Consider the following 15789-nt stretch of genomic DNA (forward strand, 5'->3'; position numbering starts at 1 on the left):
CCTTTTTGGCACTGGCACAAAGTTGATACAATACAATAACTCTAAAGAGGTCTGCCTGCTAATATTTGAAGTTTCAGTGCCAGGTCAAGTGTTCCAAAGCATGTTTAAATACCTCTTTAAATACCTGAGCATTTTCATGACCACTGAGTTCAGGGTGATGATTGCACTATTTATTTTATTTCTAGTTATTGCATTTCTCTCCCACCTTTTTCTCCCAGTAGCTCAAGGTGGTGTACACAATTCTTCACCCCCTTCTCATTTTTAAACTCCCACAACAACCTTGTGAGGAGGTTAGGCTGAGAAGCATCGACTGGACCAAAGTAACCTAGTGGGCATCATGGGTCAGGATTTGAACCCTGATCTCCCAGGTTCTAGTCCAACACTAACTGCTACACCTCACAATCTCTGCTGCTGTACCTTTTGTTTGTGGTGCTTCAAGTGATTTGATTCTTATCTGATGAGTTAACTGTCTTTATGTAGTACGCCAGTTTGAAAATCTTGACTAAGAAGCAATTTATGCATTTTTAAAAAATACATAGAACGGTACAGATGGCAGAATATACTGCGATAATATGCAGAGCACCTGCTCTGTCACTGCATAGACCATGGGAGGAGAGGGCTTTTTGGTAGGGCAATGATCCTCCCTTAGGCTTTGCTTGTTGACTCCCATCAGTTCCCAGCTTCTTTCATCTACTACATTTTGGGATCACTCATGTTGTGTGCCAGAAGGCTTTGCTCTAACTCATCCAAGTCCAGGAGCACATACACCAAAATGCATCCCAGGACCTTCTACATGCCAAGCCAATGAGCTACTGGGACACAGCGAAGTGTGGCTGGGTGCTTTAAAAAATGGCAGCTCTCCTAGGAACATAGAAATCTACCCTGTCCTGATTCAGACCACTGAATTGTCTACACCAGTGTTTCCCAAACTTGAGTCTCCAGCTGGCTTTTTTTTTTGGACTGCAACTCCCATCATCCCTAGCTAGCAAGGCCAGCGGTCATGGATGATGGGAATTGTAGTCCGGAAACAGCTGGAAACTCAAGTTTGGGAGACACTGGTGTACACTGACTGGCAGCAGTTCTCTGGGGTTTCAGACAGGGAATCCTTCCCAGCAGCGCTTCTCCAAGGTTCCAGTGAGGAGGTTGCTTTGTCACTGAGCTACGGTCTTCCCCTCTCGTGAGATACGTGCCGAGCTCTCCAGGTCTGGATCTCCTCTGAGAACATCCAGTGATGTCCTCAGCAAGTGGTTTCAGTCCCCCCCCCCCCAAGATAGGTTCTGCTCCTGATCTGTTTCCTTTCCCCTGGAATACATTTGCTGCCTAATGTGTGTTGACACAGCAAATACACATGTTTGTACAAACAACCCAGCTGAGAGCAGCTTTGAAAGCCCCTTTGCAGGAGGCGTAAAATGTGCTGCGCAGATGACGGTGGGAGACCCGCCTCCCTGGCTGCTCTGGAAAGCATTCCTGTTGGGGAAGAAAAGGCTGGAAACTGGCGGCGACGGCGACGGCGACCGATAATGCTGGTGAAGAAATTCCTGCAGGCAGATGTTGCATTATGTTGCATTATGCGAAGGAGTTGCATTATGCTAAGGAGCAAGGCTGAGAGGCACGATCAGATCTGGCTTGGGCTCATGGATATCGTATTACATCCGGGATCATGGGACTATTATCCATTGTGCAAACTTTGGATGAGTGGGACATTAACACCTAAGGCACAAACAACATAGAAGAAGAGGAGACCAATAATTTCACATGTGGATCTGCCCTGAAGTCATTTTGGGTACCTTCCAGCTTTACAGTTCTATGACCATATATCCTGCTTTGCACTAGATGACCCTTTGCACCCTTCTCAAGTTTATAATTCTAGGATTCATTGAAACAGAGTGCAAGGAGTGCAATTTAAAGCACTGAAGGAACTTGCAGGTAGGAGGACGTTCTCCAGGCTCACATTTTTCCGTGTTCCCTCACCTGAGTTTCTGAGCCTGGCAACATGGACATGTTTCTTTCATTTTGCTCAACCCTCAAAAGCTGTTCTTTATTTGTTGCAGTTCTTGAAATTACTCACTACCCTGGAGAGCTTTGAAGGAAAATCTGGGTTGGGGAGATATTTCCCCCCCTCCTCCCCAACCCACCACCAATTGCAGAAGCTGCTGGTGTTCCACTCATTCACCATTCTAGGGATCGGAGGAATTTTAGAGAACAATGGCTAAAACTCGATGCAAATGGCCAAAGAAGCAAGTCTACATGGAGAGAAGGAGAAATATTCTCCCCATATGTGGCGAATAAAGAGATGGGTCCATGTGGAAAGGACACATTAGGAAATGGATGACAAAGTGGTTGTTGTTTGCAGGATCCATGCATGTGTTTTGTCTGTCTGTTTTTAATGTGATTGTAACATACAGTGGTACCTCTGGTTGCGAACGGGATCTGTTCCGGAGGCCTGTTCGCAACATGAATAGAACGCAACCCACAGCAGCGCATCTACGCACACATGGGTTGCGATTCGCTGCTTCTGCGCATGTGCGAGATGTCATTTTGCGTGTCTGTGCATGTGTGAGTGGTGAAACCCTGAAGTAACCCTTTCTGGTACTTCCGGGTCGCCACAGGACGCAACCTGAAAAAACGCATCATGAAGCAAACGTAACATGAGGTATGACTGTACATACATTAGGTTCCTGCTGGATCAGGCCAATTGCCCATCTAGTTCAGCATCCTGCTCTCACTGTGCCAACCAGATGCCCCTATGGGGCAGGATTTGAGTGCAAGGGCCCCATCCCCTCCTGTGGTTTCCAGCAACTGGTATTCGGAACCACTGCTGCCTCTGACAGTGGAGGCAGAACATAGACATGGCTAGTGACCATCGCTAGCCCTCTCCTCCATGAATTTGTTGAATCCTCCTTTAAAGCTGTCTGGGTTGGTGGCCATCACTGCTTCTTGTGGGGCCACAGGAACTCTGTCTGGCTCCATAGGTTGCCCTCCCATTCCTGGACCACACCCAGTTCATATCCCCTTCGCAGCCTGGCTCTGCGTCTTCTCCAACTGGTTTTGACTGGCTGGGATGCACCCTACTGGGCCAAGAGAAGAATCACGCCCATTTCCCAAACCACTTTTGGCACTAGATTCATCCTTTTTTGTCTCTAGCCCCACTAATACCCCTGGCATATGGTCCCCCAGGAGGGCAAGTATGATGGAATGAGGCCCCTGAGCTAAGTTTCCAGCATTCTTGTAAAAGGTTCCAGGACACAATGGTTGACCAATGAGAAGTTGCAACGTCAATTATGAGATCACAGTGCAGCAGCTGGTCAGATAGTCAGGCACACAGGGGAGGGGAGTCTCATAGGGCTGAATAAGCTGGGAAGTGGAGGGTCCCTTGTGACTACACTGAACAGGACAAGACAGAAAATAACAAAAGGGGTATGTTGTTAGCATCCAACTTCCCAGAAGTTGCATCAGGCTTGTTTTTCTTCCAATGCGCACATCTAGCCAAGAGGCAATTGGAAAGAAAAACCCACTCCTTCTGAACAAGATCCCTTTAGGACCAAAACCTGATTGCAGCTGCATCTTCCCCCCATTCTGCTCACACCAAACTGCTTTCATTAATACGCTGCCACCTCGTGGCAACTGGCAGTCAAAATTGTCTTGTCACCTCTCCCAGCTCAGCTGTAAAGCTAGTTCAATAAGTGAGTGTGCGGATGGACGAGAGAGAGAGAAATTATATGGAATTACTGTCCTTTAGCAAGGATGCCCTTCATTTCCTAATGCATGTTTTGCACAGAAGATTATCCCCATGACAAGCACTCTGTCAGATGGTTTTGGCAGTTAACTTGCACAGGTCAAGGAAGATCTCGGAAAAGTGTGGCTTGATTCAATTTTGCCGGCTGCTAAGTTCCATCAATTGGTGAAATTTGTTCACTCCCCAGCTGCCCTCTAAGCCCTGATCCATAGGTCAGCAAAGGATGTTGGGACAACAGCACCACAGTGGAAGCTCCCATTGTCTGTTTCCTGCACCTTGGAGCTAGGATGAGCTGGCACCGCCTACACCAGTGGTACCCAAATTGGGCAGTACCATCCCCTAGGGGGGGAATTACCTTGTTGTTTAGTTGTTTAGTCATGTCCGACTCTTCGTGACCCCCTGGACCAGAGCACGCCAGGCACTCCTGTCTTCCACTGCCTTCCACAGTTTGGCCAAACTCATGCTGGTAGCTTCAAGAACATTGTCCAACCATCTCATCTTCCGTCGTCCCCTTCTCCTTGTGCCTTCCAGTATTGGAGCCTCAGCTTCAGGATCTGTGCTAAGTGGCAAGGGGGAAAGCTTGAGATCAGGTGATTATCAAACTTTGAAAAGCTGGTATCGCTGGATGAGGTTCATCAGTTTTGTTCAACTTAAACTAAATAGTTTTAAACGGATATTGAATGTGCAATTAATTGTTACTGCTTTGAATTCTGTTGCGCTATTATCTTCCTTAGTGGGTCAAGCAGCCCATTCTGAATAATCCTTTTATTAGGGTAAGGGAGCAACTTTTAAACACCCGCTGGAAACTCTTCTCATGGTGCAGAAGCAAAATACTCCTGTTTCTTAGTCTAGTCTCAACCAGAACATGGGAGACAAAATGAACATCTGAGGATTGGGATCAGAAGCCAAAGGTGGCTTCTGTCAATCTGGGATGTCTCCCTTAAATCGGGACACTTGGAGGCACTGGGATGGGGATCTGTCTGCAAAAGCTTTCCCATGGTTCATATTGAGCCATGAAAGGTCCCAACTGAGATCAATGTCCTGCTGCCCTAGGTTCCCTACAATTACGGTGGTACCTCGGGTTAAGAACTTAATTCTTTCCAGAGGTCCGTTCTTAACCTGAAACTGTTCTTAACCTGAGGTACCACTTTAGCTAATGGGGCCTCCCGCTGCGTGATTTCTGTTCTCATCCTCAAGCAAATTTCTTAACCTGAGGTACTATTTCTGGGATAGCGGAGTCTGTAACCTGAAGCGCCTGTAATCTGAAGGGTCTGTAACCCGAGGTACCACTGTATGTCACAAAGCTGAAGAACTAAATCCCACCGACCCTAGACTCTGATGAGGGCTTTTCCCAGAGCCCCCACGCACTCTGCCGGTTCTTCAGAAGAAATTATCTTATCTGAAAGAGGAAGTATTAAAAACCCTTCGATACTTCCTTTCCTTTGCATTTTGCCTCCTCTGGTTGCCAAGATATTAAGGCGCCGACTAATATTTCCCCCGCTGCATTTCCTCTTCTGCCTGCCAAGTGTGTTCTGCCTGTGTGTGCAAACAAGAGTTTCTTCCTTTTTCTAATTAGGTGTCCTCCTCTGCTCCTCAAAGGGGAGCAGCGGAAAATGAAAGAACTGGCAAGCAGGGGAAGGCGGGAGAGAGAGAGAGAGAGAGAAAGAGCTACGTTGGTCTGCTTCATCATTACTAAAATGTGCACACTATTGCTGATTTGGGGAGCTGCTGCTGGGAACAAAGCCTGGTGTCTTGTTAGGTGGACAGTGAGACTGGTGCGTAAAAGGGAGCAGAATCATAGAATCATAGCATTGGAAGGGACCCCAAGGGTCATCTAGTCCAACCCCCTTCCAATGCAGGAATCTCAACTCAAGCATCCATGACAGATGGCCATCCAACCTCTGCTTCGAAACCTCCAAGGAAGGAGGGTCCAAAAGCTCTCGAAGGGAGGCCATTATAATACTGAGCTGGAGAGTAAATGTTTCGTCGGAGGCATTCCTTCTGTAGTTGCTGACTTCATCCGCCTCTCCCAGGCTAATGTGGAATGTATTACCTTTCTGATTTTGCACTCGCTTGCACAGTTGTGAGGTGGTCCACCGGCTGCCTTTTTCTAACATTTCTGCTATAACTCTTGCAGGCGACTGCAGCTCTAAGCAGCTAGAAAGCCTGGCTGCTGTTGTAACTGCCGCACGCAGTTTCAGAATGAAATACTTAACTTGCTGGCATGTAGTGTTCATAATAATGCAGTGGTACCTCGGGTTAAGAACTTAATTTGTTCTGGAGGTCCGCTCTTAACCTGAAACTGTTCTTAACCCGAGGTACCACAGTTTCAGTTTAAGTACGGACCTCCGGAACGAATTAAGTACTTAACCCGAGGTACCACTGTATCTATTATTATGTAGGGTTGCCATATATCCGGAATTTCCTGAAGATATCCGGAAATCAGCAAAATGTCTGGGGAAAACCGGGTGTAAGGCAACCCGTGTCAGCAGTGTTGTTTTTGCCGATTTTCCATTAAAAAAGCTCAAAAACGTCTTTTTTGTGATTTGGCCAAAGCAGTTCAACAACACTGGACAAAAAAACAACTTTTCTGTTCACATTTTCACTGTTTGAAATATGGCAACCCTATATTATACTCTGTGAAAGCAGGTGCCCATAATGTAAGTAAATAAGAATTTATAAGCTGCAACCTTAAAAAGTTTAAAACAATTGAAAGCAATGTGCAATTTTTTAATAGTGATTTCTTTTTTAAAAAAAATCTATCAAAAACACCTTATGCAGTACGAGAGACTGCAAGAAAAAAAAAAGTATAGAGAAATTCATAAGCTAACAGAGAGAATGTGCAATAGCTCAGTTGGTAGAGCATGAGACTCTTAATCTCAGGGTTGTGAGTTCAAACCCCACGTTGGGCAAAAGATTCCTGCGTTGCAGGGGGTTGGACTAGATGACCCTCGGGGTCCCTTCCAACATTATAATTCTGTGATTCTAAATTTTAAAAAAGGCTTTAGTGCTCAGTTATACCCTCAAAGCTTTAATTCTCTTTTATTTTATTTTTTAATTAATTTTCTTTTTTTCTCATCACAAATATACTTCTATCCACAACATACAATTTGCATAATATCTCCCCCTCCCTCCCTTTGGACTTCCCTCAACTTCCATTTCTGATTTATTATCCTCCTGATTGCATTCTGCTGTTGTTTTTTTTACAATATATCATATTTTCCTTTTGTTACAATACAGTAATACCTCGTGTTACGTTTGCTTCATTTTTTCAGGATACGTCCCGCGGCGACCCGGAAGTACTGGAAAGGGTTACTTCCGGGTTTCGCCACTCGCGCATGTGCTGACACGCAAAATGATGTCATGCGCAGAAGTGGCGAATCGCGACCCGCACAGACACGGGTTGCGTTCTCTCATGTTGCGAACGGGGCTCCGGAACGGATCCTGTTCACAACCAGAGGTACCGCTGTATTTGTTCCCTGTCCATAAAAGCAAATGCCAAAGCTTTAATTCTCAATCCAGTCACGTGTTTTCTGATTTCTTTTTTTTCAATTATTCATAGAACAAGCACTTGATCCTGTGGTTCAGGAGTTCACCATGGTTCCATTAGCTGCCATATTTCTCCACGTTGCATGGAAGAGCTAATGGCTCCTAGCCGCAGTGGCCACATTCTGCCACCACAGTTGGAGGCAGCGATGCTTCTGAATACCAGTTGCTGGAAACCACAGGAGGGGCGAGACTTCCTGTGCTCAGCTCCTTCTCAGTGGCATAGCGTGGGTTTTCAGCAGCCGGGGCAAGGCAAGTAATTTGCGCCCCCTAACCCGTGGATTTTAGCACTCGAGTGCGAGCGCGCCCCCCAGATGTTGCGCCCGGCCCCCTGCACCCCCCCACGCTACGCCACTGGGGCTGGGGGTGAGTGAAGGAGCCAAGGACCCCCCCCAAAGGCTCAGCAGGAATTTATTAAATTTATTATTTACGGAGCCCCCGCGGGCCGAGGCAGCCGAAGCCCCCTCCCCTCGGGCGCCTCCCCGCCCCCTCCTCTCCTTGGGCTCTAGGTGGAGCTCCAGATCCGCCCCCCCAGATGTTGCGCCCGGTGCGGCCGGCACCCCTGGCACCCCCCACGCTACGCCACTGATCCTTCTCGTGGAATTCCCATGGGCCTCTGATCGGCCACTGTGAGAGCAGGAGAGCGCGTCTTATGTTCTTGTGAGATTTCTTTCTTTATGGTCTACTGGTTTGTTGGCTTGTCTGTGTCTGAAAGGCAGGGGGCGGGAGGCTGAGGAGACCTGGCAGTGGAGAAAAGGCCTGGCGCAGTCCGAGAGAAGCGTCTCTGAAGTAAGCAGCCGCCAGCGCCCTGTCTTCGGTGCTCGATTGCTCTTGCGGACAGCCCTTGCTTGATAGCCATGTCTGATCTCCGCCGCCTTTGTGCAGTGACTGGCACTTGTTGTATTGACGCTGAACTCCTGACCTTGCGTTGTCTCGGTCCGTGACCTCATGTCAAAACCACTTTGGGTAGAGTTTCATTGACCGGGTTGCCTCAGGTTCCCAAAGGAGGGCGATTGCTCAGGCCGGTGAGCGACAGGCGCTCCTCGCTCTTCCCTCCTTCCCTCTCCCCACCTTCCGTGAACAGCTTCGGGGACAGCAAAAGGAAGGACAGAGGAGGGAGAGGCATCAACCTGAGCTGTCGCTTCAACTAGCCAGGAACACAGGCAAAGCGGAATGGAAAGAAAACATTCAATGCCGCAAACAAGCTTGGCACAGGTAGCTCACAGCAGCAGGCAGCAGGCAACACTCTGGGCCAGGGGTCAGCAAACTTTTTCAGCAGGGGGCCGGTCCACTGTCCCTCAGACCTTGTGAGGGGCCGGACTATATTTTGGAGAGAAAAAATATGAATGAATTCCTATGTCCCAGAAATAACCCAGATATGCGTTTTAAATAAAAGAATACATTCTACTCATATAAAAACACCAGGCAGGCCCCACAAATAACCCAGAGGTGCATTTTAAATAAAAGGGCACATTCTACTCATGTAAAAACATGCTGATTCCCGGACCGTCTGGGGGCCAGATTGAGAAGGTGATTGGGCCGCATCCAGTCCATGGGCCTTAGGTTGCCTACCCCTGGCTTAGGAGCGGAAGAAGGAGCCTTACACTGTATCTGGTCATTGGCATAGCTGTCAACTTTCAGATTTGAAAATAAGGGATCAGCAGCCTCACCTGTCCCAGGGACAGTCCACGGGATATCTAACAATCGGGGATAGCAGCGGGAAGCAGCGGGAAACGGCGCTGAAATAAGGGAATTTCCCTCAAAGAAAAGGGAAGGTTGACAGCTATGGTCTTTGGTCCATCTAGCTCAGTATTAATGGGCACTGGCTGGCGGAGGCTTTTCAGGTTTTCAGACAGCCTTCTCACCCAGCCCTACCTTGAGATGCCAGGGTTGAACTTGGGAGGTGTAGCGGTTAAGAGCAGTAGACTCATAATCTGGTGAACCGGGTTCGCGTCCCCACTCCTCCACAAATAACCCAGAGAAACATTTTAAATAAAAGGACACATTCTACTCATGTAAAAACACCAGGCAGTCCCCACAAATAACCCAAAGATACATTTTAAATAAAAGCCACACATTTTACTCATGTAAAAACACGCTGATTCCCGGACCGTCTGCGGGCTGGATTGAGAAGGCGATTGGGCCGCATCCAGCCACCAGGCCTTAGGTTGCCTACCCTTGCTCTGGGCCAATGTGGTGGTGCAGAGGTTAGGGTGTCCAGCTAGTACTCAGGAGAGACTAGGGTTTGAATCCCCTACTCACTGTGTGGCCTTGCGTCCATCACTCGCTCCCAGCCTTGCCTACCTTGCAAGGTCATCTTGAGGATAAAATGGGGAGGAAAAATGTGTATGTCTCCTTGAGCTCCCTGCTGGAAAGAAGGCGCAATAAACAAATCCTCCTTGCTTAGCTCAGCTGGTAGAGCATGAGACTGTTAATCTCAGGGTTGTGGGTTCAAGCTTCTTCTTCTCTGGTGATCACTTATAGCTGAGTAAGATTGTCCTTCATAAACACAGTTTTAACAGTGAGTCCATAAGTGACTGTGGAGGCCAATTCTGGATCCACACGTTCTTCCACAGTGGGGACCTAGGTTTCTGGTTGGGAGTTGATCACAGTGTGGATTTGCCAAACTTGCCTTCCTCTTAACTCATTTCTCCCTTTCGTCCTGAGTTCAAGCGTCTTCAAAGTCCATGACACCTTTGGCAAAGGTTGTTCTCCAACTGGAGTGCTCACAGGCCAGTGTTTCCCAGTTGTCCGTGTTTATACTACATTTGTTTAAGATTTGCCTTCAGAGAGTCTCTGGACCTCTTTTGTTGACCACCAGAATTACGCTTTCCATTTTTAAGTTCGGAATAGAGTAGTTGCTTCGAAAGACGATAATCAGACATCCGAACAACATGCACCATGTTAGGCAAAAGATTCCTGCAACTAGACGACCCGTGTGGTCCCTCCCATCTCTACATTTATATGATTCCTTAATTCTACAAAACAAACACATTGATGATGAGAAAACTGCATTAGGTGGCTACCAGGCTGGGTTTGATGTTATTTGGTTAATTCACAAAGAACCCTAAACATAGGAATGTAGGGTTGGAGGAGACCCTTGAGGGTCATCTAGCCCATCCCCCTGAGGAATCACATATTAGGCCTAAAGTACTGTCAGATTCCTTATGGTCTGCCTCGATCACCGAGATCCTCTGATGGGCCCTTCTTGTGATTCCTACACACCCCTGAGGTTCACCCGGACTTTACTAGGGACAGACCCTGCCCTGTGGAACTACCTGCCAGGAGAGGTTTGGCAGCTATCACCCCTGCCTTCTTTTAGACATCTCCTAACAGCCATGTTGGGACGTGGGTGGCGCTGTGGGTAAAACCTCAGCGCCTAGGACTTGCTGATCGCATGGTCGGCGGTTCGAATCCCCGCGGTGGGGTGAGCTCCCATCTTTCGGTCCCAGCGCCTGCCAACCTAGCAGTTCAAAAGCACCCCTAAGTGCAAGTAGATAAATAGGTACCGCTTTATAGCGGGAAGGTAAACGGCGTTTCTGTGTGCTGCGCTGGTGCTGGCTCGCCAGAGCAGCTTCATCATGCTGGCCACGTGACCCGGAAGTGTCTGTGGACAGCGCTGGCTCCCAGCCTCTTAAGTGAGATGGGCGCACAACCCTAGAGTCGGACACGACTGGCCCGTACGGGCAGGGGTACCTTTACCTTTAACAGCCATGTTACTCAGACAAGCCTTTGAAGTGTGAATTTCTTTATAACTGACCGGTATTGACTAACCTTTTTATGAACACCTTTACTACCCTTATTGTTGTAATATTGTGTGCTGTATACTACCTTGCTATATATTTTTTTAATGAAAGTGTAGTCTATAAATCTGCCGATAAATGAATAAAGAGGCCGGGTATTGTGCAAGGCTGCAGGCAGCACTGGCAGCAAAATAACAGGTCCGCTCTGAGCAATCCAGGCACCGTTGCTGTAACCCCCAAATTACCTAAGTTTCAGGACATAATTGGGCTACCAATGCATTCATGAGTGCTCCTGGACTCTTGTATTCTCAGATGCCTCCCTATTCTCTATGATGAGTACAGAAATTGTGATTTTCTTTTTGAAAGTTTGGGCACAACACAGATTTCAAAAGAGGGATTTGTGTGGTTGAGTCAGATAGAGTTAAGAACCTCCAGATTCCTAGACTATTCCAGACTATCCCAAGTTAACTGCTCTGCTGACCTCCCTACCTCTTTGATGTTTAGATAGGTACATCTTAGTTTGAAACCTGTTTACAACTTCCTCCTCCTACACTTCTCTGTGGGATCTCAAGATGAGAGATCACCTGGGATCTATCCTCTGAGAAGAAAGGAGAAAACATAGCTGCCCTAATTTGTTAAGTTAGATCTACAAACTTGGTTTATACACACTCCTATTGAAGTTAGGCACTTCCTATATTAATGGTGTTTTTATTCTAAGGAATTAGATGCAGAAATATAGGATAGGGGACCGCTGACTTGTCAGCAGTACACGTGACCAAAAACAATTGGTCTTCACAGAACCCAAGTTTAACATGAGTCAACAGTGTGATGCAGGAGCAAAAAAAGCTAATGCTATTCGGGGCTTCATCAACAGAAGTCTAGTGTCCAGGTCAAGGGAAGTAATAATCCCACTCTATGTTGCCTTGGTCAGACCGCACCTGGCATAGTGTGTCCGGTTCTGAGTGCCACAATTTAAGAAGAATATTGACAAACTGGAAGGTGTACAGAGGAGGGCAACCAAGATGATCAAGGGTCTGGAAACCAAGCCCTGTGAGGAAAGATTGAGGGAGTTTGGGATGTTTAGTCTGGAAAAGAGACTGAGAGGTGATATGACAGCATCTTCAAAGATCTGAATGGCTTCTCACATGCAAGATGGAGCACGCTTGTTTTCTGCTGCTCCAGAGAGTAGGACCTGAAGTAATGGATTCAAACTACAAGAAGAGGGATTACCACTAAGCATGAGGAAGAACTTTCTGACAGTAAGGGCTTCCTCTTATCCCATTGCTTTGCGATTGGGGAAAACCACTCTTTAGCGTTCAGTTGGAGCAAACGACAATTTAGGTTTTCTCCGGATTGATGCTTGCTCTGATTGAGCACTAGAGAGCGGGTTTTCCCTTGGAAAGGAGCAAGGCAAGGGGGAAACTGCTTGGGCTCATGCCTAGAAAGTGTGGGTCAAGCAGAAAACCACTTGGACCCATATGTTTTTAAGCAGAAATGTGGACAACCCCTATGAGTCGTTCGACAGTGAAATGGAGTACTGGGCTTCCCTGGAAGTTTTTAAAGATAGGTTGGATGGTCATCTGTCTGGGGTTATTTAACTGTGATTCCATGGGGGTTGGATTAGATGGGCCTTGCAGTCCCTTCCAACGCTGCCCTGTTACGGTTCTATAAGAAACAACCTTGTTATTTTCTAACAATTCAAGTCCTAGCGTTTGCAACCGGCAAAGTCTGCTCTGTAACATAAAGCAACACAAGCCAAACACTGCAGACTATGCATGCCAAAGAGTTCCGGTAGGCAATTGAGTTCAGTTTTCCAATAGTTCATCCATGTGTGGTGTTTGTGTGTGTTTGTTTGTGTGTGATTCAAAGAGGAGAGCTGTTTCTCTTTGAGTGCCCACTGACTCTCAGTCTGAGCATGTACATCTGTCTGCTGCAGTCCGGCTAGCTTCTTTTCAAGTGGCTGTGCATTGCTTGGGCAATTGTGGTGATCTCAAAAAGCCTTCAGTCCTGTTTCCCTGAAGACACACACCAGTCAGTCAAAGACCCCTTTGTGGCAAGGCCTGCTACACTTCTCTGGAGTCATTCCCCCACTCCAGATCCCAGGAGGTCATCATTGCATTCCGTGTGCATGAGGCAGGCATGATCTCATCCCCAACTGAAGAACAGTGTCTGGCCTGCCAGCTTTGCAAGTGAGTCGCTGCAAGAACAGTTTCCAAGCATCACGTCATATGCGTCCTCATGCGGTCAGCAACACATGCGGACAGATTCTCACATGTGTTTATGTGGATGAAAGTGTCGCTAAACCAGCTAGGGCTTCCTGATAGGAAAAATTAGGAATGAATTCTCCAGCTCTCTCAGGCAGAGTCCTGATCTTTGTTTCTTGGTGCCTAAGCAAGCAGTTGATCCCAAACAGGCAAAACTGAGGCTGTAGCAAACAGAATGCTAAGAAGAAGAAGAAAAAGAAGAAGAAGAAGGAGAAGAAGGAGAAGAAGAAGAAGAAGAAGAAGAAGAAGAAGAAGAAGAAGAAGAAGAAGAAGAAGAAGAATTTATTACAACAACAACAACAACAACTTATTATTTATACCCCACCCACTCTGGGCTGCTCCCAATCAAATATTAAAAACACAATACAGCATTAAACATGAAAAACTTCCCTAAACAGGGCTGCCTTCAGATGTCTTTTAAAAGTAGAGTAGTTTATTTCCTTGACATCTGATGGGAGGGCGTTCCACAGGGTGGGTGCCACCACCGAGAAGGCCCTCTGCCTGGTTCCCTGTAGCTTTGCCTCTCGCAGTGAGGGAACTGCCAGAAGGCCCTCGGCGCTGGACCTCAGTGTCCGGGCAGAACAATGGGGGTGGAGACGCTCTTTCTGTCGAACAGCTCTTACTGTCAGAAAGTTCTTCCTGATGTTTAGTCGGAATCTCCTTTCTTGTAACTTGAAACCATTGTTTGGGTCCTACCCTCTGAAGCAGGGGAAAGCAAACAAACGAATCCTGGGAATGAAGGGTGTATGGAAATGAGGCTCTGTGAGTAAAAAATCACAGTCCCCATCATGCAGTTTAAATGACCATTGGGCGTGCTTTAAATTATATTCTATAGTAATAGCACGGGTGGCACTGTGGGTTAAACCACAGAGCCTAGGACTTGCTGATCAGAAGGTCGGTGGTTCGAAGGTCGGTGAGCTCCCGTTGCTTGGTCCCTGCTCCTGCCAACCTAGCAGTTCGAAAGCACGTCAAAGTGCAAGTAGATAAATAGGTACCGCTCTGGCAGAAAGGTAACTGTGTTTCAGTGCACTGCTCTGGTTCACCAGAAGCGGCTTTGTCATGCTGGCCACATGACCCGGAAGCTGTACGACGGCTCCCTTGGCCAGTAAAGCGACATGAGCGCCACAACCCCAGAGTCGGTCACGACTGGACCTAATGGTCAGGGGTCCCTTTACCTTAAGAGCTATTTGATGGTGGAACAGATGCCCTCAGAAGGTTATGGACTCCCCTTCCATGGAGGTCTTTAAGCAGAGGTTGGATGGCCATCTGTCAGGGATGCTTTAGCTGGGATTCCTGCGTTGTAGGGAGTTGGGCCTAGAGGATGCTTCAGGTCTCTTCCAGCTCTGCAAGTCTACTACTCTGTGATTATAATACCTTAGAAGCTCAGTGCAGAGAATCCACAGCCACTGACATTCTTTGCATACTAAATGTCCTGCATGACACTGTGTGCAAAGCTCCGCCGAAGGTGGAACTCCATTGCCCAATGTCACAACTCCCCAGGAAGGGTAGGGCCTGCTCCTCCTGGCAGAGGCCGGCTGCTTCTGGGGTGAGCCCAGCCTCGGCTAATGGATGCCTTGGCAGGGCTCCTTGCGCGCTGAATGCTTGCTCTTGGCAGGCTGTTACCTTGAAAAATGAGCTCTCCCGAGCTTGCCTCTTGTTGCTACAAACGAACGCTTCCCATTGATTAGCACAAGCCTTGTAAGTGTCTAATTTATCAATCAGCCAGCGCGGTGGGAGTGTGTGTAAACCAAGATTTCAAAAATTATGTCATCTGTCAATTGACTGGGGAATGTGATTGTTGTGTGGGCTTGGCGCGGAGGGCCCTCACTCAGAGGAGAGATGAAATGGAGGTGAATTGAATCACCTCCCACCGTGGCCGGCGGCCCAAGACTATCGCTGGCCTTCATGGTACAGGACTCTGAGCCTGGTGAAATGGGAGGTAAGCCCAGAATGTTCTCCCCTGGGAACTTGCTGAGATGAGCAAGAGCTCTCCTTGAGCATAAGAAATTCCTCGTGGGTTGTGTCCATGGGGATATCCCCTATACAGTGGTACCTCGGGTTAAGTACTTAATTCGTTCTGGAGGTCCGTTCTTAACCTGAAACTGTTCTTAACCTGAAGCACCACTTTAGCTAATAGGGCATCCTGCTGCCAACGTGCGGTTTCTGTTCTCAACCTGAAGCAAAGTTCTTAACCTGAAGCACTATTTCTGGGTTCCAGTAGTAGATAGGTAGCCGTGTTGGTCTGCCATAGTCAAAATAAAAAAAATCCTTCCAGTAGCACCTTAAAGACCAACTAAGTTAGTTCTTGGTATGAGCTTTCGTGTGCATGCACACTTCTTCAGATACACTGAAACAGAAGTTGCCAGATCCTTCTATATAGTGAGAAGGTGGGGAGGGGTGTTACTCAGAAGGGTGGTGGGAATGGGAGATAGGCAGATAGCTGAGAGATAGGGAATGGGGGATAGGCAGATAGCTCTCTCTCAGCTATCTGCCTATCTCC

General features: G+C 47.6%; 1 protein-coding gene across 3 annotated transcripts in view; it reads left to right on the plus strand.

Annotated features, from left to right (window-relative positions):
* PLXNA4 (plexin A4) overlaps positions 1-15789 on the plus strand; it is a 623585-nt gene that overhangs the window by 300059 nt on the left and 307737 nt on the right. The window contains exon 1 of one of the 3 annotated variants that reach the window (XM_081209758.1): positions 3286-3417. The exons of 1 other annotated variant lie outside the window; for it this stretch is intronic. The gene's annotated coding sequence lies outside the window, so the exon portion shown is untranslated. Of the gene's footprint in view, positions 1-3285; positions 3457-15789 lie in introns of those variants that run through there. One more of the 3 variants, XM_081209756.1, reaches the window with a different exon arrangement.

The sequence above is a fragment of the Podarcis bocagei genome (genome assembly GCF_964188305.1).
Source record: "Podarcis bocagei genome assembly, chromosome: 10".
Taxonomy (NCBI): domain Eukaryota; kingdom Metazoa; phylum Chordata; class Lepidosauria; order Squamata; family Lacertidae; genus Podarcis; species Podarcis bocagei.